The sequence below is a fragment of the Rattus norvegicus genome, chromosome 7 (genome assembly GCF_021556685.1).
Source record: "Rattus norvegicus strain SHRSP/BbbUtx chromosome 7, alternate assembly SHRSP_T2T, whole genome shotgun sequence".
Taxonomy (NCBI): domain Eukaryota; kingdom Metazoa; phylum Chordata; class Mammalia; order Rodentia; family Muridae; genus Rattus; species Rattus norvegicus.
In genome coordinates, this window is record NC_141540.1 from 138,634,303 (window position 1) to 138,659,246 (window position 24,944).

The window sequence follows — 24,944 nt, forward strand, 5'->3', positions numbered from 1 at the left end:
CTTGCTTCTCAGATAGGGATGAGGGATAAGTAAATGCTTCTCAAATAGGGATGAGGGATGAGCACCTGCTTCTCAGATAGGGATGAGGGATGAGCACCTGCTTCTCAGATAGGGATGAGGGATGAACACCTGTTTCTCAGGGATGAGGGATGAGCACCTGCTTCTCAGATAGGGATGAGCCTACTTCTGCCTCAGGCTCAGGCACAGTAGGTGAGAGAGTGGGTTTCTGCAGCTTGTGGAATCTCAACGCTCATTAGTCTGATTTTACTGTACCCCAACACCAGCCTTCGAACACTGGCCATAAGGCAGTATGGATGTGACGTCTCCTCGAGGGAAGCCCAGAGAAGTCTCATCCTGGACAGCTACTGCTACTGGCAAATGTATGGTACAAACACTTTGGTTTTTAACATCATGAAGAGCTTTGGGACAAAGGAAGAGTGGGAGCAGGTAGGCAAGGATATGGCACTGTCATTCTCAAAAGAAAGTCACATAGATGGTTGCTCCGGGTCTCTCTATTCCTGAGAACTGTTACACATCAAGAGTGAGATTACTGATATTTCCTTTGCAGCTAGTTTCAGACTTATGGATTATGATACCTGCAGGTGCATACGCACATACATAAATATACCATATATACACAATACGTAAATATGCCCTATATACACACATACGTAAATATGCCGTATATACATACTTTGATTAAAAGACAAAACAAAAAACAAACAAACAAAAAACAAAAACAAGGAAAATCACCGAGGAGATGAAGCCGTTGGCGGACAGGAACATGCAGCATCATGTAGGAGTGATGTTCTTTCTTTGAGTGACACGTTTATCTATCCATCTCCATTAAAATGTAATGCTTTATGTGCACTTCTATGCATATCTGAAAGCTCTCTTTGTAAGTTTTAAAATTACATTTACTTATCTGTTTTGCGTGCCTGTGTGTGTGTGTGTGTGTGTGTGTGTGTGTGTGTGTGTGTGTGTGTGTGTGATGTACGTTGCACACATGCTATGGTATACTTGTCGAAGTCAGAAGACAGGTGGGGGGCAGGTTGATTCTCTCTTGCCACCAAATGGGTCCCAGAGAATGAACTCAGACTGTCAGGCTTAGGAGCTGGTGTCTTTACCCACTGAGCCATCCCAACCACCCCTGAAATACTTACTAACCTCAAAACAATTAAAAATAAAAGGAAAAGTGACTCCTGTCCATCTCCTCACAGATGTGTGCAACCTGGTGCCCATGCACCATAGGTGGTCAAAGACAAAATTGTAAACTTACTTAAAACCTAATGTGTGTGTGCATGCGTGTGTGTCTGTGTGTCTGATGGTTTTCATTAGCTTAATTGTGTGTCTCTCAAGCGTGAACTTTGTGGCTGCATGCCGATGGGATGACTCCAAGTCCAGGGCAACTCCTACAAGATTCTAGAGCATAGCAGGCATCTAAGATGTGGGCAAGGATCTCAGGGCCTGATATCATTATGGGGTATCGGGAGAAGCTGTTTGGGATGCTTGTGGTTTCATCCCAGGTCACCGGAGATACACCATAGTGTTCTCACAGAGCTGGGCTCACCTGGGCTCACCTGGGCTCCCGGCACCTTGTTGGGTTGGTGGGAAAAGAGAATGAAATGGGAGATGGGGAAGAATACCAGTTAGTTCAGTCCAACAAGGCGAGTCCAACATCGCATGACCTCATTGAAGAGGTCGCCATGCAAGCCAGCTGGAGTCACAGATCCACAGCATGGCACAGTGTAGTTCTATCACAGGAGAAACATTGCTGTCACATCTGGGGTGTTCCTCCTGGCATGGGGCTGGGAGCCATGGCACTTGGCTAGACAGAAAGGCTAGATCTGGCAGCAAGAGACCCAGAGCGAGTAGGATTGTTGCAGGAGAGCCGGGAGAACAGCCAGCTCTGTCTGGATTTACTACTGCAACTAGGAAGCCAGAATCCAGATAGAGAGAGGAGGCTCAGGACCCAAGAGTTTCAGAAGCTAGACGTTCCAGGAGGCACAGGTAGGGAGCAGGGGTGTGCAGAAGGGAAAAGATGGGACACACATCCAGGAAGATCAAATCACTGGAGGACCCCACTGACCCGGAGCTCTAGTTCTCACCCTATCCCCCATACCAGAGTACCAGCCAAAGATTTTGCTGTTATGGGTCCCACGTGTGCCAAGACTGGGCAGTGTTCATGCCCTTCTTCTGCCTGATACCCTGCAGCGACCTCTCCTTGCCACTCAAACGCACAGAGACAGCTAGGAAGCTTTTAGTTGTTGGGGACACACCTACCTGAAGGAGCAGGGTGAGTAGAGCCCAAGGGTGCTCTCCTGGGAAGTCTCACAGATCTGTCCGACCAAAAGAACTCTGAAACGAACAAGGGGAGATGTTTTACCTAAGCTATCTTCCATCTCCAAGCCAGTCCTCTAAGGAGCCCAACATGCCACAGGAGACTGGGGCGGGGGGCAGGGGATTAGGTCCTGAGATAAAAACAGGAAGAAAGTGACTTCGGGGGACATTGGAGCCATTGCTGCCAGGGATGAGGAGGAGGGGACTGGATAGTAATCAGAATGGCTGTCCCTCAAGGCAGAGGGCAAGCGCACACAAGAGTTGCAAGAAGTGAAGGTGGCAATTAGAACCCGGTGAGAGCTGCGGCTCTGGGTCAGCGGGATCCTCCAGTGTGTTTGGCCTTTCCTGGATGTGTGTCCCATCTCCTCTTTCTCCCTTATGCTTCCTCCTGCAGGGTGCCCCTGTCTGAGGAAGACTCGATCCCCTGCTGTCCTATTCCAGATTTGGGGGATACCCTGGGAAGTAGAACACAAGGCAGCCTAGAATGCGGCTGAGTGCTAGATGGCGAGCCAGGCAGAACTGCAGACTTCCAGGGCCAGGAACTATGATGGTTGTGACCGTGGCCAGGGCAACTGCCCCGGGCAGGCATCTGTGGTCCGTTTGTGGAGAGTGGGAGTGGGAATGGAAGGTGCTGCCAGGGTAAATGGGGAACTTAAAAACACCGTACCGCACAGCCTTGAAACAGTATGTTTCCTGCCACTTTGAGCTCTTTCCCAGACTCAGGTCCAGACTCTGAGTCCTACAGGCACAACTGGTTTCCAAGGTAGGGTTGGGAAATTTTTCACTCTTCCTCTGTCTGTCCACTGTGAGACAGACAGGTTCACACACATATGCTCACACTACACTTCCTCCCTGATAACACTAGGAGGCGAGCATAGAAGAACATAGACTCGAGGGTCCTGGAACCTGAACCCTGAAAAGGTATTTTAAACCACACTCCAATCGGAGAGGGTCCAGGCTGCCTGCTGTTGCCACTCTCCAGAGATCTCTGTTTCACAGCGGCCTGACTAGGTAGGGAAGGAAACAGCCCGGCCCCTAAGCCTTTGCCACCTCTTGGGTACCACCCGCTCCTTAGGAACGACAGAGGAAGAGGTGGTGGATGTGTAGCTTAGACAATATGATCCGATCCAGGCTGGCCCACTGTAGGCTGAGAGTGATGAGAGGTGTGCCTGCAGGGGAAAACAGGCCACTTGCCCAGAGACACTTGCCCTCTGTTCCCATGGCTCAAGGGACTGCTGACCCACACTACCCAACAGTATTTGGATCTGCTAGGCTTCCTCCCTGCTTCTTAGGAAGTTTGGGATGAGAACAATGGGTGAAAGGGGAGGCATCATTGCATTCCCGTCTTCAATCCCCGAGGCTTCCCGAGGTCAGAGTTCATCCAGGTAGACCATCACCCTTGAACTTTAAAAAAAAAAAGTCCGGAGTCTACCTAACACTTCTAGGGCTGCTAAGTGACACACACACTTGACTTCGTTTAATCCTCACAGTGGTCTCTGAGCTGGCGGGGGGCACGGGGAGAACCCTCGTTTTATAGATACCAAAACACAAGCTCAGAGCATCTTCGGTGACTTACCCGGTGGTGGGCGGTACCAGCAAGGGGCAAACAAGGGCAAGCTAACTCCAGTGCCAGGGTTGCCTCCTGCAAACTCCTCCCATTCCCGGTGACAGTCTTCAGAGCAGACACCTATGGCTCTGCACTGGGCTCTGCTCCAAGACCTTCACAGGCTTCACTACTTAAAGCCCTACCACACCCTCATTAGGCAGCACCGTCACTGTCCCTGACTCAGGGATGGGAAAACTGAGGGAAGCTGATTGCATTTGGAGCTTAGCTGAGTATCCGTCCACCCTGCCACACTCCCGGTGGGAAATCGCCCAGACAGCCTTCATGACTACTAAGTCAGACAACAAACCCCCAGGGCCTGAGAGAAGAACTGAGGCGGCTCCCTCATCTGGGAAATCCTGCTCACCACACAGTCATCTGCCGTCCAATCAAACACTAGATGGGCCTTTCAGGAGAAATTATGCTAGAGTCAGTTTCTGGGTCCAAGGTCAAGTTGATATGAAAGTGGGTCAGAGACACAGGCTTAAAATGCGGACCAGTGGAAAAAACACTTCATGCCCCTGTCCATAAATCTACTCACCAGCGATCGCATTCTGAGAACATCCTACTGCTTTTGCTGGGGCTGTCACCAGAGCAACCTGCTCCTGACCCTGACCTAGCCCTGACCTTGTCATAGCAAGAAATGAGATCACACAGTTCCTGCCCAACACCGATGTCACAACCGTTGCCTCCCCTACGCCCCCACTTGCGCGGTTAAAACTACAGTTGTCATGTTCCGGCAGCAAAGACCCTGAGCTCTCAGAATAAGTTCACTAGAACCTCTCCATGGGGTCCTGAGGGTAACTGAGCTGTGAGTGGCCACTGAAGTCTTCTCCAGCTCCAAGAAAGTCCCATCATAAGAAGGCCATCACTGAAACTGACCCCTGGCCCCCAGAGAGACCCCAGCATGCTTGGTAGCATGTCTGTCTTTAGATGCTAACGAACAGGAAGAGCATGATGTCCCATGAACAGTATGACTCCGATATACCCCAAGGGGACAACGAGTGCCCAGGAGAGGGGTCTTCAGCCAGCTTGGGACCACAGCGATCAAAACGGCTTTTTAAAGGTTGACACTCACTCAAAGCCCCCGCTCTTTTAGAAGAAAATGGGAAACCAAGTCTTTTCTCCCACAGGGGGAGAGAATCCCTCTTCCTGACATTCACACCGACAGAGAAAACAGCATAGCGGGCTCCTCTGGAGTAAGCATGTGTGCATGCCCGTCTCTTGCTTGCTTTCTTTCTTTAAATTTTACCATCTTTCTGTGTCCAGGATGAGCTCTGTATGACCCTTCTAACTTGTCACCTAGGCACAGTGGTGTCAAGGCCAGCCACCGTGACACACTTCCTTCCTTCTGCCCCACCCCCCTTCAGACCCTACTCTCTTTGTCTAGACCCATCTCAGCATGTCCTCCCAGAAGCTGGGGTGGGAGTCAGGGTGCAGAATGAAATGGGGAAGGGGAGAAGGTACTCTCCAAGCAGACCACTTCTGAATTACCTCTAGCTCACTGCCCCCACCCCTACGCGCATAGATTAACCAGAGTGAGAAAGGCTAGAAATACCCCATGCAGGCTACAGTTCCCAACGAGAAGCCCCTGTGGTTACCAGTTGTCCCAGAAAATCTCAGCCTTGAAAGGTAAGCTGCTACCACCTTACCACCTAACCCAACCACCTTAGTGCCTTTCTGGAACTTTCCCGTCGGTTTTAATGGAAAAAGAAGAACCATCTCTCATGTCAACCCACTCTCTTTGGATGGCTTTTAGAAAGTCCATGATGCACAGAAACCACCTGGCTTTCAATCGCTCTGTCAAGTCGGCTTCTTTCAGAGGAGCCTAGGAAGCCATTCCCTTGGGATCCTTGGGGGGGATGGCTTAGAGGGGCCACCACATGGGATCATTGTGCAATCAGAAGAGTGGACTTCTCTGTCACCAGACAGAACATTGTCATAAAATAATAAGACCTACAATGTAATGGTGTGAATGGGGCAGCCGTGGGGTGAAGAGGTAGGAAACTCTGGGTGCATTTCAATTTCATCGATCCTGGGTAAGCTCTTGATTTGTACAAGGCGAGGCTGTGTCTGCCTCCGTGGGAGGGAAGGGGCCGGCTGAAGCCTGCGTGTGGCCGCCTGTGCTCCAATCAAGACAGTCTGCTGCCTCTGTCCTCAGAACGGCAGCACCTCAGCACATTTATTATGCTTACCAAACACATTTAACCTCTAACTGAAGCATAATAAATCCAGTGGCTGATGGTCCTGGCAGTTGACAGGAAGTCTACTCTTTGAGACGGTTCTTAATCAGCCATTTTGAGAATATCTATCTCTGATATACATCTCTGAGAACCTTTCAAAGTCATGACCTGGTACCCCACAGAGTCAACGGTTAGAGAGTCATGCCAGAGAAACAGGGCTACAAATCCCCATTTTTCCAAGAATCTCTTGGCTGATGGTCCCTATCATGACTGGGTGTCTTAGAGCTGGGTAAAATTCAGAGCTGGGAGGCCCTAGGTGATGAGACAGGAGACACATGGCTTGCTGGGTGGGTTTCCACTTCTTATCAGCAACAATTATTCCTGCAGGCTGCTTTTTTTCCAGTGGAAACTCTGCTCTCAGCTTTGTCAACAAGATTTCTGGGCTGATTACTGCTCTCCAGGTAACAGGCAGGAGGCCCCGTGGTTGCTGGAAAGCATAGGCAGCCCCCAGGGGGCTGGTGGAGCACAGAGGGAGTCAGCCCTATCCTACGACACAAAGCCAATTTCTTGGGTTTGACAGCGGAGAAAAACTGAGGCCTTCACAAGGAAAGAGATATCTACAGAACAGAGTGTTTCCTAGCCAAGACCCCACAAGGCCTAAGAAAAGTGAGCCTTAGGATGGGTTCATTCTTTGAAGGCAGTTGTGGGAAGGCCCCTGTAAAAGCCCTGATAACAATGCTGTTACCAATTAATATCAACCCCACTCACACAACAAATAACGAGAAATAGAGAGGTGGATGAGGTCTACGCGCTCGCTACTGCCTCTGCACGCACAGCTCTTGGTTTCAGCCTTCATAGCTGGTGGGCTGGAGTCAATACAGCTAGAAGCCACTGACACGGAAAGGGGGTACACGGGGCCTGATCTTACACTATGTGAGCGGATCTTCCTAGGATACCAGGATGGGAGCGTTGCTCAGGGAGATCAGGTATAGGGAAGAGTTGGTGGGACAAGAGGATTTTTTTTTCCTCCAGTGACTAGAGACCAAGAAGTTTAAAGTGAGACAACCTCAAGCACGTGGGGAAATCCAGACTCCTGTGAGTATCCAACCCTGCTAATGCTGATACAGCTGAGAGCTAAATGGGCCTTTGTTACTTGAAAATTCTTACAGACAGTAGATACAATGTTTCTTCTTTTGAAATATCCCCTGGTGGGGTGGCGGCGGCTGGCCACTCCTTTAATCCCAGTGGTTGGGAGGCAGAGACAGGTGGCTATCTAAGTTTGAGGATAGCCTGGTCTACAGAGCCAATTCCAGGACAGCCATGGCTGCACGGAGAAACCCTGTCTCAACAAAACAAAGAAAAGCAAAAACAACACTGAACAAGGCAACCCCAAGGCCAGCTTTGGGTGCTCTGTGCCTCTCTCTCTCCAGGCTGGGATGCTTGAGGGGTTCTGGAGGCTGCTTCCCTGGAGCTCAGGAAGAATGCTGGAATGCTTGGAGGCCCTCGGCTCCTTCCTCTGGTTGGCCCTGGCCAGGTTTCTTTTCTCTGAGATCAATGCTGTTTCAGTCACTCGGATTCTCTCTGCATCAGCGACAGGGCAATACTCCAGGTCCTTGTGAGTTCTCTAAGCCACTGGTGGTCTGACCTCTAAAGCCAGCTACAGATGCTGTTCACTACCTAAGCCCTGTCCCTCAGTGTCCTTCCCTGGTTGCTCATCCACAAATAGGGACACAACAGTGCTGGAACGTTGGGGCTGCTGTGATGACCAGAGATTCCTGAGAGACCATCATCCCAGAGTGCGTTTGGTTGATCAGTCAGAAGAATGGGGGGAGGGGCTGCAGGTTCTAGACCGGGGAGGACAGGAATCCTACCCTCCGCCCTAGGATCTCCATCCCAGATGTTACTCAGGAAGTCATGTGTTTGCAGGCTGCATAAACAACTAGCCAGTCCGTCCACTTGCCATGGCTTACAAAACACTGGCTTCTCGGAGGGGAGGAAAATGGATCACTTCTCTCTTTCTACATAGGTAGAGAAACTGGCCTGCATATCTAGGCTCTCTCTAGAAGGAAGAGAACGCTTGCCATTCCCCAGCTGCTACTAATTACTAACCCCTGGCCTGTAATCTGGCCTCTGTCCCCTTTCACATCTCTGTCCCACCCACAGAGGGACTGAATTCATGGCAGTCCCCCAGCTGTCCTCCTGTCTGTTCTGAGGACACAGCTGACCTTTATCCTACTCCTGCCCACCATTGTGTACAGGGAAAGGCAGATACCAGTGCACTGGAGCTGGGATGTGACAGTCAGAGATGTGGTGCCCTGAAACCCTGGCTGCCTCAGCTCCTAGGTCCTGTAAGAGGACCTGGCGCTGGCTGTAGTGGGACCTTCACTGGTTTTCCTTTCATTCTAGGTGGTACAGGTTCTGAGGCCTGCATTGGAAGCAGTGACAGGCTCCGGGCTTCTCTGAGATAAGCAGGATTGGCAAGGTCTAGCTCCCATAAGGGACCTACTTACCATATGGTGTCCTTTCTATCTTCTGGGTCCTTAGTGAGGAGAGATGTCCCCAAGTGTCCAGTTATCGTCTCAAGGCCTAGGTCAAGTGGGTGAACCTCAGCCTTAGAGGACACCAGCTGCTCCCCAGGTTTTGGGTAGAAACCCCCTCCAGACTTTTCATTCTTGTGTGTAGATCCCTTTGGGGACCCATTTGAGGGCAAGGGGCAATGGCGTTTCTTCCTGACCTCACAGTGGTGGACACTGGCTTGCCATACCTGATGTTTGTACTGAGGACTGAACCTAGAGCCTTGATCTTTGATGGTGACTTGTGCCTAGCCTCAGCACCGACTACAAGACAAAGCTTGCCCTAGAGGCTGGAAGTATATGAAGAGCGAGGTGTAGCTCTCGCCCTCTTGAAGCTTACGGCCACAGGGGATGACAAAGAGGACCCCTTGACTGAGGATGACATGTTATAGTGCAGGTAAGCACAGGGGAGCCCCTGGCCTCATTTCCACTGGATGTGCTATAGACCCAGAGCCCCAGGGAAATTCTCATAGAGCCATTAGTCACTGAGCTACAAGGGTGAGGCAAAGGAAAGTGCTAGAACTTTGCAGCCCAGCTCTGGGCCAAAAAAAAAAAAATGGGTTAACAGAGTCAACAGAAGCTGGAGAAAAGGCAGTTCCGCATCCCCAGTCAACCCTTCTTCCATTCATCAAGTTGTCCAGAGAAGCAAGATACGGTTGCCAGCCATAGGAAGAGCAGACACCTCCCACTTTCCAGATCTCCAAATCTGCCTTTGCTCGGCCTCTCAGTCTACCCTGCCTTCTTGGCCAAGTCACCTCCTTGTTGCCAGGAATCACATCAAGGAAGGGGCTGGGTGCGAAAATATACAGCACTCACAAACAACTTACATCGTGGGCAGCGGTGGCGAGCTGTCTATGAGCACACGCCAACCCGTACTGAGACCAGATGTCCAAACTCACGGGTGGCCCATACCCAAGCTTCACCTTACCCTCAAAGCTCCAAGGGAGAACAATGTTTGAATATAATGTATCAAGCCAAATACTGCTGGGGGAGGTTCCCCCAGGGCCACAGGGTGGAAGGAAAGATCCTTGCCCAGCTCCTACCCATTGGATATCCTCCTCTTTGATTTTCTTTGGTACTCCCTGCAGAGGGAGAAGGAGTAGATTTAACTTACAGGGACAACTTTTAATACATGTGGCCTCGGGATAGAGGAGGAGTTAATCCCTGGGTCTTGAGAGGAATGGCTTTTCTCTCTTCTGGTAGTCAGCAACCTGCTGCCCACAAGCCAGGACCTAAGCGGAAAGTGGCTCCATGGTCAGCTTCCCGCCTGAGCCGTAGCCCCACCTTCTACGAGGCGGGAACGCCCCCTGTCTTCCAACTTGCCAGAAGAACAGAGTCTGGTTCCAGAAAGGGTTAGAACAGAAAGCAGGCTGTGCTTAGGGCCTTCCCCGTGCCTGCTCTACCCTGGAGCTAGGCTTTGCAGAGAGGAGGTGATGATCAACCGAGCTCTCTCACCACCATCTTCCCTACCCAGGCCGGATTCACCGTTTCACCGTGTACCTAGAGCCTCTGCCAGCTAAGCATCCGGTGTGCAGCTATCTAAGCTAGGCCAGTGGCCATGGCCCTTCCTGCCCCTGGGAGGAGAGGTGGGTGACCCCTCCATCCACTGCTTCCCCTTCTGTCCGAGAACTCCTCCTGACCTGAAAAACAGCTCTGTAGCCGGGTTCTGGATTGAAGTTTAACAGAGACAAAAATAATTCCCTCGAGTGAGCTATTTTCTGCCCGGCTTTTGGAATAATAGCTCAGGGTAACAGGCAGTGGGGGTAGAAGCTGGCCACGGGCCACCATCCTCTTAGGTCGTTTTCATTTGCCCACTGCCACTTCCTCTGGAGTCAGGCTTTAAAGAGACATAGCAACTCAGTAATGAACAGCACTGGGCTCACAACCATCTATCAGCACCGGCTGCCACCGGCTGCCACCTGCCACCACCTGTGTCCTGGGTGAAAAATGATGCTCTGGCCTTGTAGGAGCCAGGGATGGTAGGTCTCCACGCATAGCTCCTACACTGAGCCTCGAGTAAACCATACAAACCTCACCAGACAGTTGAATCAGCTGAGATAAAACATTTCCGAACGTGTAATAAAAATAGTCACGCTCTGTCTGCAGAAGCGTTAGCCGTTGCTTTACTAGGATTCTCCCAGGTATTGAAGAGGAGGGATAAACTTCAGGAAGAAGGCAGGCGCCTGTTTAAGGATCTGACGAGCATAGTCAGCAATCTGCTGGCTCCCGGGACCACCAAGTCTAGCTGGGGAGAAGCTAGTGCAGAGCAGGATTTGGGAGTGTAGCTCAGTGCTGGACCACGGAGCTCAGTGCTGGACCACAGACTCAGAGTCCCAGGTTCAATTCCCAGCCCGAGGCACAGGCACAGAGGCCCTTTGTAGTTTACGCTGAGCAGCAGGTTTGTAACAAAGCTCTATTGTTCGTGTGGTTTTGTTTCCTTTTGCCCAGCAGCACCCCTTCCTTCAACTGTTTGGCACCTTGTGGTTTTGTTTGCTTGCTTTTTGTTTGTTGTTTGTTTGAGACTGTGGCCCGGCTTCTAAGTTCCTACTGATTCAAAGAGGACCTTGAACTTCTGGTCCCCTGCTTTTCTTCCCCAAGTGTTGGGGTTACCGGTGTGTACCACCAAACCCGTTTATGCCACGCTGGGGATTCAAACCTGGGGCTTTGTGCATGTTGGGCAAGCACTCTACTAACTGAGCCACACCCCTAGCCTTGTTAGCTTAAAAAAAAACAAAACAAAACAACTTTCTCTTAATGATTTTCCCTCTAATGCTTGTGGCGGATCACTGACTGGAGAGGTAGCATATGGGAGATTGAAGGATTGAAGGGCAGGGAGTAGGGAATGGAGGAACTTGGGGCGTCACCTAAACCCTCTCTTCATCACTCACTACAAACAGGATCTCTGGCCTCTGCTCCTCCAGGGAGAGGCTTTCGACACCTTCCTCTGTGTAGCCCTCACCTGCTGAAATAGAGTAATAGAGCCCAAGGGGCCTCAGGAGGCCCTGGGTTCTGTTGCCTACCCCCCATCACCAACAGGGAGTGCGAGTTTTCAAATTATCAGCTGGGTGGCGGCAGCACACTCGTTTAATCCCAGAGGCAGGTGGGTCTCTGTGGGTTCGAGGCCAGCCTGGTCTACAGATTGAGCTCTAGGATAGCCAGGCCTATACAGTGAAGCCCTGTCTTGAACCCTGCCTCCAACTCCTCCTACCAAAAAAGGAAACATCATTGTTTTTTAGAACAGAGAGATTTCAACGGATATAAAGTGCTTGCTATGCATAAGGACCAATGTTTGGATCCTCCGAGTAAAAGCCAACATGGTGGGTATTGGGCCTGTAGTCCTGGTGAGGATTCAGTCAGAGATAATGTCTCAACAAAACAGGTATAGGAGGGACAGAGGAAGGCGCTTGGGATTGACCTCTGACCCTGCACACGCACGCGCGCGCGCGCGCACACACACACACACACACACACACACACACACACACACACACATCCCCTACATGCATTGTAGAAAAAAAAAAAGAAAGAGGGACAGGGAGAGGTGGGTGAACTTCACTTAAAAACAGAACGAAACGAAACCCTACATGTCTAGCATGTCTAGCTTGCTATGAAAACCTAATTGGATCATGAGGCCACGCTGGGATGTAGTTCCAGCAGTGCAGGCCTCCAACGGTCCCATCTGAATACCAGCCCAAAGTCCTTCCGTACATCTCACTGCGCCCTACAGCTTCACTCTCTGGCCTTGGCCCCTGCACCAGCCTGCATGGACGCGGAGCTCAGCGTTCAGAAAGACACGGCTAGAAGGGCAACTCTGAGGCCAGCCTACCTGGCTGGGCCCAGTCCCTGGTCCTCCCTTGTACTGGCTGTACTCACCACAACCTTCTCTCTCTCTCTCTCTCTCTCTCTCTCTCTCTCTCTCTCTCTCTCTGTCTCTCTCTCTCTGTCTCTGCCTCTCTCTCTGTCTCTCTGTCTCTGTCTCTGTCTCTCTGTCTCTGTCTCTCTGTCTCTCTGTCTCTGTCTCTCTGTCTCTCTGTCTCTCTGTCTCTCTCTCTCTCTCTCTCTCTCTCTCTCTCTCTCTCTCTCTCTCTCTCTCTCTCGGCTTCTGTTTCCTTATCTGCGAGATGAGAGAAATCACAGTCCACACCTTCTAAGCCTGTAAGGAGTCCATGGGCCAATTCTTGCCAACGGCTTAGTTCCGTGTCTGGCACACGGTGCCTGCTCCATCAATTTTGGTGCTGGTGACTGTGCCCAGTGGGTATAATCACCGCAGACGATTCACCTGAACTTCGGCTTGGCTTTTAAAGATAACATAACCGTGTAAACGGCTACCGGTCCCCGACCTTCATACCACAGCATGCTCGGTCTGTCTACACACGAAGGTGTTTTGTACCTGGTAAACTTCATCTGGACGACTCTGGGATGCGCTAGGACCCTGTGTTGAGTCGGGACTTTTCTGGGATGGGATCTGTTATTGGGGCTCATGGTAGAGAGGAGGACAACAATGAACACATAGTCACAGTGCTGTCGGGTCTAAGATCTCCTCGCCCGGGCCTGTCTTCAACTACTCAGCCCTTGCTGTCCAAGGGGGTTCTGCTATGGATTTGATTCTTTCTCTTTTCCCAGAATCAGGACATCTGAGGACCTTATTAGGAGACACCTAACTTGAATTCATTCCCTTCCCTCCAGTTTCCCAGGCTGCACTCAGGACAAAGGCCTCAGATCTCAAACAGAGTTCATTAAAATGGAATTTTACCCGAGGCAGCCCCTCCTCCACTCCCGAACATCATGGCACCCAAGATGTGCATGTGCTTGCCAAATAGGCTGAGCAGAGGTAACTTCCCATCCCTGGCACGAGGCCGGAAATTCAGAGCCATTCTGAACGAAGAACTCTGCCCTGAAGGTGTTTTCCAGCACCGCTCGGCCAGCCTGAAGCTGCCCTGCTCGCTCTGGCCAGAGCCCCCGGCCACCTCTTTTCCAAGTGAACAAGAAGGGGAGGGGATCTGAGGTCTGAGCTGGACGAAGGTCACTACAGAAGCAGGAGCTGCCGTGGGAAGAGAGCTCCTCTCAGGCTCAGAAAGGCCATAATTGAAGTACTGGTTCTTTCGTGGTAACTTAATGACTTTGGGCAGGAAAGCCAACCCCTTAATCCTCTGAATCTCCATTTCCTCTTCATAAATCAGAGCGGCATAAGCAAGGAGAAAAAGGTATAAAAAAAACCATTTGATATAGTGCCTGGAACATGTTAAGTTTTACTAACCTTTGGTTACCATGACTATTATATAATATGCTAACCTCCTAAGGGCCAAAGGTTGGTTTACAGAGAGATGCTGGGTAGAGTTGGGGGTGTGGGCAGCAGTGGGGGGAAGATAGTCAGGACCTGGATTTAGTTAAGCCTTGGGCCTGGCATCCAAGGCGAGCGAGGCTCAAGGCACTTGTCTGCTCTGTAAATCGACAGGCACAGACTGGCTGGAGTAATTACAGAGTTGACTGACAGCTAGGGTGGCCCTTGCAACCGCCCAGCCAGCCACATTCTTTAGTCGGGTGGATGGGTGGGTGGCTAGGTGGGCAGCTGACTGTTTATGTATCTACCAGGATGCTGGGCAGTTAATAACTCCTTTCCCCAGTATCCCTGGGCTGTTCAACACTGATAGCACTTGGCTTCTTTCCCTATGGCAACTTCTTGGGCAGTACCCCTGTCTCAGCCCTCCAGTTGCTTCCAAGACAAGTCAGAAAGCTTAAGAAACAAGGTCAGACTCTGAACAGTTGACCAATGAAGTCTCGCTCTCTCTTCCCTGGTGTCTTGAGCTCTCTCTCTCTCTCTCTCTCTCTCTCTCTCTCTCTCTCTCTCTCTCTCTTTTCCCTGGTGTCTCGAGTACCTTAGAATCCCTATATGGAATCCCATCATAGTCCCAACCTCAGTGTTCCAAGTAGCTAATGCAGATAGTTCGGTGCTAACATCAGGTTCTGGAATGGACTGAAGAGTTGTGAAATTTTAGCAAGCATGCAGGCTTGGGATCGAACCCTTGCCTATTACTGATGGAAGGCCAGAAAGATACGACTTAGAGATCAGGCACAGAGGTCTCAGAATGCTTGGCCCACCTGTCCACAGTGCCTCAGACAATCACACCCACAAGCCAGAAACCAGGGCCATGACAATACCACAGTAGCTAAACGTGGCTACATAGACTTGTCTAGAGCAATCCTGTCATTTTGGAGATGAAGTTGATATTGGGTGTTGAAAACCAGGGCGGAGGAAAGGGACCTTCCATTCACAGTCAAAGGGGGAATTCTGAGTTCTGGTTTATTTGTTTGTTTTTAATATCAACTCCAAGCATGGGGTTCTGTGTAAACCAGCGATGCCATCAGATGAAGCACAGTATCATTTCACAGTAGCCCTGAATTGAAACAACGCAGATGACTGTCCACCAGAGGGAGGACATACAGTGTGTGGCATTTTCACAACGGAATGCTCCGTCGCAGCATGAACTGATGTGTGTCGGTGTGGAAGAGCACATAGGTCCCATGAAAAGGCGTGTGACAGAGAATGGTGTGTAAAACCCTCAAGGCCGTGCAACCCAGCACTGGACACTGTCTCAAAAACCCATGTGAAAACTTATAAAAGAAAGCAAGGGGTAACAAGCCCGGACCTACCTTGCCCTGGGGAATGACGAGAGCATTCTGACAGACTGTTTGGTCTGGAGAGAAGACATCGCTGGTAAAGTGCTTGCTCCCCCAAAACGGGAGGACCTAGCTTGATCTCAGTGTGTCAGGGTGTTGTAACCCCAAACTGGGGATGCAGACGGGCAGATCCTTGAGGCTCACCGCCAGTCTAACCTAATTAATGAGCTTCAGGAGTGGACGGTGTTCCTAAGGCTAACACCTAAGCTTGTACTCTGGCCTACATGTCTACACACAGACACACAGACACACACACACACAGACACACACACATGTGCACACATGATCTACATGCATACACACACAGACACACACACATGCATGTGCACACATGGCCCACATGCCTACACACAGACACACAGACACACACATACACACACATGCATGTGCACACATTGCATTTTTTTACATTTATTTATTTATTCACTTATTTATTGTGTGTGTGTGTGTGTGTGTGTGCACGCGCATGTGTGCGTTCACCACGACAACATAGATGTAGCTGCCGGAGGGCAGCTTGCAGGAATCAATTCTCCCCTTCTGCCATGTGGATTCTGGGGCCTGAACTCAGCTTGTCAAACCTGGCAGCAAGCGCCTTTACCCCGTGATCCTTCTTGTCAGCCCAGACACACATATACTTTAAGAAGTTTAATGAGTTTCTGTAAATGCTCTACTCCTAACTTGGGTGGTTAGTGTAGCTGTATAACATCTGTAATCATGTTATATACTCTTGAGTGATATATTATTTCTCAATTAAAACAAAACAACAGACAAAAACAAAAGGCAACTGAAGAGCGGGAGTCGACGGAAGCTCAGCGACTCTCCCAGGTTCCTCGTCTCACACACAGAGAAATGAGAAACCAGTTTACCAAATCTGCATTTAGCCAGACGCTAGGACAAGTGTTCCTGAGATCCCGCAGGATCTTTCATAATGGGGTTCTGTGCTATCAACTTGGAACCCGGCCACAGTTTCCCCTCTCTCCTCTCCTCCCTCGTGCTATCACCTTAGAAACATCCTTAGTCCATGTCCACTGAGCGACTGTAAGAGCTTTTTAGAAGTCTACTCTGTGCCGGGCACTTGACTTTCCTCTGCTAATTCTCAGCAATTCTGCAGTGAGGCTATGATCACCTCTAGTTTACTGATAAGGAAATGGGAGTTTGGAGGGATTAAGAATTTGCTCCCCCTCCCCAAACAACTGGAATGGGGGCAAAAGCTATTGCCTGTATTGTACGTGGGATGTGTTCCTCTAGCTGGACTGCTGTCAGTGGGAGAGGAAGTGCCTAGTCTTGAAGAGACTTTAAGTGCCAGGATAGGGGAATACCCAGGAGACCCTCACCGGCTCAGAGAAGGGGAGGTGATATGGGGGAAGGACCGTGGGAGGAGGTAGCCAGGAGGGGGCAGTGAGCGGGATGTAAAGTGAATAAGTAAAAAAAAAATTAAATTAAAAAATAATAAAAAAGAAATTTGCCTCCAAAGTGACAAATCCAGAATTCTGACTCTTTCTCCCGCTCTTCCCAGCTGCAAACCCAGCCTCAAAGCCTCGATTGTTGCTAGAGGGCACTGTGGAATGTTAGCGCCAAGGGGAAGCCTCTAAGTGCACTCAGGAGTTCAGCAAAGGCCTAACTGGAGACCTGGCTAGAGTCCGTTTCTCCAGGTACGGAAGCAGGCTGGGGTCAGGCGCCTAAAAGAGACAGTCGGAGCAGGGTGGGGCCAGACAAGGAAGAGGAGCTCAGATGAGCTGTTGGGACAGTGGCCTCTTTAACCTGTTCACCTAGCACACCACAGCTGTTTAAAACGGAAAGAGGATTCTTTTGCCTTCCAGACCATCTAAGTATTGCTGGACTCTGCGTGTGACGCTAAGTTTCTTGGATGCTTCTGAAATGAAACTTGTATCTAAGACCACAACAGAGGCACAGGAGTCGGAAGGAGCCTTCTGAGACACTACCAGCCCCAGAGCAACCTTTGGCCCAGGGGAACCTACACTCGGGTCAGCTCGTTCTAACAAGTGAGTAAGTCTGACCCCACGGCTCACAAACACTGATTACGAGCCAATAACATGAAAGCCACGGCCCTAAGTGTCTGCGACTGCCCTGGGAACACAGGGAGGTAGAGTTCCTGGGGTTTCTACTGTGGTTTCAGCAGTCCCGACTCTCCGTCTTCACACTGCAACCCCTCTAAGCCTCAGTGTTTCCATGTAAAGGATGGGCACAGGAGTCCTTCCCTCTTAACACAGAAGAGCAATGGGACCGGGAGGCTGTACCCATCAAGTGCACAGCATCTGGTATCTAGTGCCCAGTGAGCATTCCTAGAGTTACGGTTCCAGCGCCAGCAGGTGGCACACCCCAGTCCTGTCACCAGCAAAGGCTTGGGAGCTCCAGAGTGTCTGGAATATCACACGTTGCAGAAGTCCTTAAAGGGTTCGGCTTGGCATCAGGAGTCCAGTGAGAGGTAGTAGCTTCCCAGGAAATGGAGCTTGGTGCTGACCAAACTCCACTTTCCCGCTGGTACAGCTGCCTACACCCTGCTAACGACAGGGCTCTCCCCTGTGCAGAATGAGGACTTTGTGTGGCATCTGGCTCTGGGAACACTGCTTACTTTATTCCTTGGCACGAGACCTGCAGGGCAGGTTCAGAGAAGCGTGGCTCACACGCAGACTCTCACAGCTCCCTCCGCCTCTTCCTCTAGCCTCTGCCGTTTGCCCACTAGCCACCCTGCCCTCTCCGAGCCATCTCAGTGCAGGGAGACGGGGTTCTCCCCACCTCCCCCATCTGTACAGGCAGGCTACAGGCAGGCGGGACTTCCCAAGAGGTCCTACTCGATCTTTTCATTATAAGCGATGAGAAAGAGTGACTTCTGGCTTGCCAGAGTAAACAGTCATTCCATAGTCATGGAGGCTCCACTCCCCCCCACCCACACCCCTGTATTCTATGCCTTAAACGCTCACACAGCCTTTGGGGAATCTTCAGAGAGGCTGCCCTGAGTATCTGAACCACAAGTATCAGAGGGGAGGGCAGTTTCTCTTCCACATGTCACTACCATAGGATGCTGTCACTGCCACCAACGCCTATCACTTAGGTTGAGCAAGATGTGTCTGTCCCCACCCTGGACCATTTCTCCAGTAGTCAGAGACAGGAAACTCAAACACTAGCATCCAAGGGTAGCAGTTCTATGCCCGACCCAGTCTTCCCAGCTCCACTGCCTGTCTCGGTTGTCATTTTCCTAGATTTCTGATTCTCGTTGGCCTGTGCTCCTTATCTACATCGACAAGATCTGAATAGCCTTCCTCCCCTGGTTGTTCACTCACAGTAGAGTGGGATTTCTTTTGGACATGGGAGAGTCCCCAGAGGTCCGAGAAGCTAGAGGGACCAAGAAGGCAGCTGTAGGAAACAGGGAAGAGGGAGTAGGTGGCTGAGTCTTAGCCTAAGTCTATCCCAGCTCCCTTGGGGAGGCTAAAGAAGAGCTGCCAGGTCTTCTCATCTCTCTGTGAGCTGCAGAGGCACAGGGAAAAAAAAAAACAATGGCAAGGGCAGTCACAAGTGAAGGACAAAGGAAAGTCGCTACAGTGGTGGGCTAAGTCTGGGGGCAAAGTGGCCAGGGGCAACTCTACCCTTAAGGAAGGACTGGAGTTGGCTGACTAGGCCAGAGAGTGGACTGGGGTGCTGGGGCTGCCCTCAGGATCGTGCTGTCCCACCTTCACCTCAGCCTTAAGTCTCCCCAAGCCCCCTTGTCCCTTTATCACTCAGTGTGACCTCTCCTGGGTTTGGATGATTCGGTATCCGGCTTACCCTGCTTTGGGTTAATGTCTTGGCGTCGCCACACACACAAAACCCCCTTCACACATGAGAATCCCAGTTCGGATTATAAATCATACGGTCGCTTTTTTTTTCTTTTTTCTTATATTTTTGGTTGTGAGCCTAGCCTTTAACGGCTGAGCCATCTCTCCAGCCCTCTTTTTTCTTTTTTGGCGTATCCATCAGACACTGGCGTGAAGCAAGGTTAAGGGCAAAACGGGAGAGACGCGTAATGAAAAGGGAGGTCCTGGTAGTACAGAGCTGCTGCTAGGCTGGCTTCAGCCCAGTCAGAGCCTCCCCGGACTGAACAGCAACGGTAGACAGCCAGAGCTGCTGATCCTCCTGGAGCTTGATTTGGAGGCTGAGCCCTCCTCTGCTGGCACCCCTTGGAGGAGGGGGCTGCCACCATGCTGGGACACACAGAAGGCTCCCACTTCAATATGGCCCTGTCCTTATTCCCTCCACCTGCATGAGCTCACAGCAGTGGCAAACGGAAGCTTGAGCCCCCTCACCCACTCTCCAGCTACAAATTAGAGTAGGGTATCCCGGCACCCTGGCCTTGCCTCTCTGCTTTGTAGACAACAGCAGCCAAGGGGCTGATCTCAGCCAATCCCTAAAGTATAAGATTGGGTAACTTCTTGGTCTCGCCATTTAGACCCTAGGCCTTCTGGAAGCCTAGGCTTTGTGCATCTGCAATCTGTGCTGAAGGCAGATTCAGGGGGTCTTTGGGGGCTTCCCAAGGGACTCAATCCCTCCAAGAGATCAGTTCAGAGGGGGGCTGGGTGGGTGGGTGGGAGGGAGACTGAGAGACCATGTTATAAGTAAGTAGAGCTCAACAGATCAGGGCCTCTAGAGAATACACAGACTTTATGATTGTACCTGGAGAAGAATGAGGGTCTCTTCTAAGCTGCCCAAATCTCCTTCTTTCTCTCCTTTACTAGTCCGTCCTCCATCTTGGTCGGGAACCAAGTAACAGAGAACCAGGAACACTGACTGGGGATTCCTACCTTTTGCAGTTTGAGACAATGTTTCTATGGCCTCCCTGTGGCCTCAGACAAGCTAGTAAAGGGTACCGGGTAAGGCCCCCAGGTCACCTATTTCTGCTCAAGGGGTCTCTAGTATCCAAAACAAAACCAGAGACTTTTACTCTTACTGCCTCCTGCTCTGGCTGCATGCCAGTACCGAGAAGTATTTCAGCGAGATCCACGCAATTCTTTCTAGTCTTCAGCTAAGGAAGGAATAGAGATGGTCCCCTAACTGTAAAATACCCTTAGTTCACAGAGTTAAGGGTCCTCGCTCCCAAGCCTGGGGAAACCATTCCTTGCATTTTCTGCTCCCTGAACCTTCTGATTTCTCCTGCATGCCTGTCTTATGAGACAAGATGGGTATCTGGCAAAGTAGAAATGGAACCAGTAGCTGGTAAGTCCACAGTCTTGGGCTGTATCTCTAGTTCGTAAAAATAGGAAGAGGTATGGATTTACCACAAAACCACTGTCTCTTCATGGTCATCTCCTGGAATCATCCCTTGTCCATCAAACAGCCATTGCTGACACCCCTACCCACTGCTGTCATGAAGAAGATGCCTTCCTCAGGGCATTGGAGCAGACCTGAACTCTGTCCAAGGGAATTTTTGCAATGCCCAGAAAATGCCTGCCCAACTGCTTGCCTGGGCTCTGGCCCCTCTCACTGCTTCTGGGCCCAGACAGGAGGCTGACTCACTCACCACAAAGAGGAGGAGGAGGAGAAGGAGGAGGAAGAGGAGGAGGAACACGAGGAGGAGGAGCAGCAGCAGGAGGAGAAGGGTGGCTTAGGCTCAGAGAGCCAAGGCTCCCAGAGCCCAGGCAGATTCAGCCTCAGGTGGGGGGATAGTCATAGAGGAGACCGTGGACCTCGAGATCACATACCTAGATTCTCCTCCTGGATCAAGTCCCTTCCCTCTCCAAACAGAAACTATTCCTTAAAACCCCTTTCTCAATTTCCATGCTCGCCCCTGAAACCCCCCAACCTCGCACATCTGTAGACAGGCTCTCCTGAAAGAGAAACCCAGCACACTAGTCTCAAAGCACCGGTGACTTTAGAAAGTCAAGAAAGGAAAACTCCATTTAAATTAGTCCACTCCATTATCACAGGTGATCACACATGGGCTCCGCGGGGTAATAAACAGGTAATAAACAGGCTCCCCACACTCCACCTCCAGAGACCTTAACACCATCGACAGCCAATCGTTCCCTTTCTTACTCCCCGACTCCAAAGCCAAAGCGCCGGTCCGAGGAAAGAAACAAACGCTTCTTGTTGTCGAGTGCTGAGCACCCGCCTAGCGAAGGACTCCTAAGCTGAGCGTCCTGAGCATCGCAACTTCAGCTTTCTCAGACTTGGGTGCCCTCTCAGAGTCCCAACCTCATGGCACCACAGCCCGGTTCTCAGTCCCCAACTTTTGCTTTTTTAGAGTCTTAGACTCTAGTGTTTGTACCTGGACACTCAGACCTCTAGACCCAAGACGCCCGCCCCGGGTCTAATCACTCACCCAGGACCCCCTTCCCCCTGCTCCCCGATTCGCACCTGGTCTGGCGGTGGACACACTGCTTGGCGCTCCCTGCGCTTGGGGCTCGACAGCAGCCTTTTGACAAGCAGAGACTGCTCAGCACCTGGCCCCGCCCCTGCAAGGCCCCACCTCCGGACCGCCCTGCCCCTCAACCACGCCCACTAGGTTCAGTCCTCTGCAGCTCTGAAACTTTCTTGACTTGGAAGCAACCACTGCACTGTCGCCTTGGAGACCCTGCCTTGTGAGAGGCTCTAGGATCGCCGGCCACAGCGCAGCGCAGGCGTCTGCCTTCCGTGGGGCAATCTTTGATGATATCGTGTGTGCAAATACACGTTTCTGCCGGTGGTGACCTGTGACGTATCCGCCACCCACCCCCGCCGCCGTGGTTCTACCCAGTCTGCAGTAGACGCCTCCGCCAGGTGTGTCACCCGTACCTGAGTTGACCCGGGACCCCGATGCCCGCGGCGCGCTGCAGGGAGCCGTCCTCGGCGCGCCAGTGGGGAATCGCCGACGACTTTCTCCTGCAGGGCGCTCAGCCGGACTCCACTGGTTAGGATTAGCTCAAGGAGACGGGAATGGAAGTTGGAGTTGCGGCCTCTCTCCTACCTGACATTCCTCTGTTAACTACAGCGACGGAACATGTTCCTGGCTAATTGCGTCTCGTTCCAGCGGGCTTTGCCTTAACTTCTGAGGTCTCTGCCTCCCAGATCCTCTCTTGCCACAGAGCCCTTGTGTGAAGGAATGAAACAGGCACAAAATACACCTCAAGACCTGGAACTATGGGTGGCTACTGAGAACTCGTAGAAAAATTAGATAAAGGTTACTCTCTACTCACCAGATGCTGAAAGAAATGGGTCGATAGGACTCCCTCCTTTGAGTAGGAGGATGTATGCACAAATAAACATAAGAATGTTCTAGAATATAGATACCCACAATGTCACCAGACAGTTGGTGACCTCCTTTAGTCAGGGAAGATAATGTTGAGGAGGCTCCGTGGGAACAGGGAGGTGGAGAACTGAGTGATTTGCCCAGGCAGACCCGGTGAGCCAATGACTGAGGAGAGCTGAGCCTGACACAGGGGTGTTAGAGTAGAAGAAATACAGTCCCTTCCAGCTCTTGATGACTGTCCCTACAAGAAACCAAAAGAGGATAAACGGAAGAGTTTCCAGACAGTGGGGTCTGAGGGGGGAAGCTGTGAGGCAGCTCTCTAAGGGACTGTCATGGGAACATTCTGGAAGGACTAACAATTTCAGAAAACATTCGACACAAGGTGTTTAAACCCAGGGACGGACAATCTGTGTCAAATGAATGGATGGAAGTGACCTTTTGGGAGCCAACCCTACTGGTATTTGGTACCTAGTCTGGTATTCATTCTAAATGAGGAAAAAAATCATTTATTCTAAATGAAAGAATCACTTCCCAGAGCATCATGGGAAAGCTGAGTCTCTTGTGAGAAGAAAAGCACAGGAGGAAATCTCAACAGCCAACACCTTAGGGCAATCTGAGGTCCTAGGAGCCTGTGCAGGAGGGGAAGGAAGATAAGCGCCAACATACTCCAAACTGATTGGCTATGAGTCTTTCACAGCAGTGACCTGGAATTTAACATAGGTAGCACAGTCAAGAGTCTGAAAGGAATTCTCTGGATGTTTTATTCAAACTTCGTGTCAATCTTTGAAGACAGAGCAGCAAAAACTGCCTCCCCGCATCTTAAAACTTGGCATTTTGACAGCTGGGCAATGACAGAGCCACTGGAACCCTGGATTCTTTTTGACTAACGGGCATCATTTCTTTCATACTGCCTCTCCAAAAGAACAAAATTCCATGTACTTTTCACCTATTGGATCACAGTCTAGGAAAAACCCAACCATGTGCGGAGAGGGGCGGAGAGATGGCTCAACCATTAAGAACACTGCTCTTCCAGAGGACCTGGGGTTCAGTTATTCCCAACACCTATATAGCAGCTCACGATTTTCTGTAACTCCGTTCCAGGGGATCTGACTCTCACACAGACATCCATTCAGTCAAGTCACCAATGTACACTAAATAAATAAACAAATACCCTCAATGTTACTTAAAACAACAAAAAATTTAAAAACAAACAAACAAACAAAAACAAAAACAAAAAAACCCAGCCACCACGGTGAACTCAGATGTTCTAGGTTTGGCGAATTTACAAGGTTCTAGATGTCGTCACTGTTTAGCATACTCTGTGGTTGGTCCAATAACCATACACCTAGTGACGTCCTCCTCGTTCTCCCCCAATTCCTGGACCACCACCTCTCACCTGGCTCTCCTGACTCTCCTCTCCTTCATACCCCTGTCCATCAAACCCTTTCCACCATCTCCAGGCACCAATGATCAGCTGTGGTGTGTGTTACTCTATCATAGGTTATCGCCTTAGAACAAGATACTTAGTATTTATATTGAATAAGAATTTGTTCTAACCCAGCTTTGTTCTCAGAAAAGTAATTTTGTAACAGTGGAAAAAGCAGTATTTTTTTTTTCTCCCTTTGTTCTTCTAGAACCTGCCATTGTCTCCTGACACACACTCCACCCCCACCCCCAGGTCCTGGAAGGGAGGTTACTGGCTCTTACTTCCTTTCTTGGAAGCCTTGAGGGCAGAGAGCATTCTCTGGTAACTCTAGTTCAGAGCTAGTAGCTTTAATTCCTTTAGAGGCAGGTGGATCTGTGAGTTTCAGGCCAGCCTGCTCTAGAGAGAGTTTCAGGGCAGGCAGGCCATAGAGAGAAACCTTGTCTCAAAAAAGCAAAACAAAACAAAACAAACTTCTGCTAGATTGTTGCAGGAACCATCTGCTAGATCCTCTGCTCAAAATATGAATTTTCTTTTTCCCCCCTCTGAAGATACCATTCATTCTCTGTTGTCTTTAGAAGGGTGGTGTTAGTCACATGGTCAGACTACCTCTGGTCAGTTTTACCAGGGACTACATCAAAGCTCTGTAACCCAGCCATTTGTATATTAACAAATGATCCCTGCTAGGCGCATGCTCTCTGCAGGAGGGACTTCAGGGCTTCAGACCACCTTGTGTATCCCACGGGGCAAAAACCCTGGTCTCTGTCCATCTCTACTAGGCCCTGGGTGCCTATGGGTGGTGTGGGCGGACGTGGCCTGTCATCAGCCGATGAGCCCCTCTTTTCTGCACCTGGGCAATGTCTCAGGGATTGGCTGGCCCTCTCCGAGTTCCTAGCCATGATGTAAGATCCTAAAAGCAGATCCT

General features: G+C 50.6%; 1 protein-coding gene across 2 annotated transcripts in view; it reads right to left on the minus strand.

Moving 5' to 3' along the window:
- Vdr (vitamin D receptor) overlaps positions 1-21,788 on the minus strand; it is a 52,113-nt gene extending 30,325 nt beyond the window's left edge. Inside the window, exons 1-2 of one of the 2 annotated variants that reach the window (XR_015623785.1) lie at positions 21,726-21,788; positions 2,284-2,358 (exon numbers count right to left, since the gene is read on the minus strand). The gene's annotated coding sequence lies outside the window, so the exon portion shown is untranslated. The remainder of the gene's footprint in view (positions 1-2,283; positions 2,359-21,725) is intronic. The other variant, NM_017058.2, reaches the window with a different exon arrangement.
- Between the last annotated feature and the right edge of the window lie 3,156 nt (positions 21,789-24,944).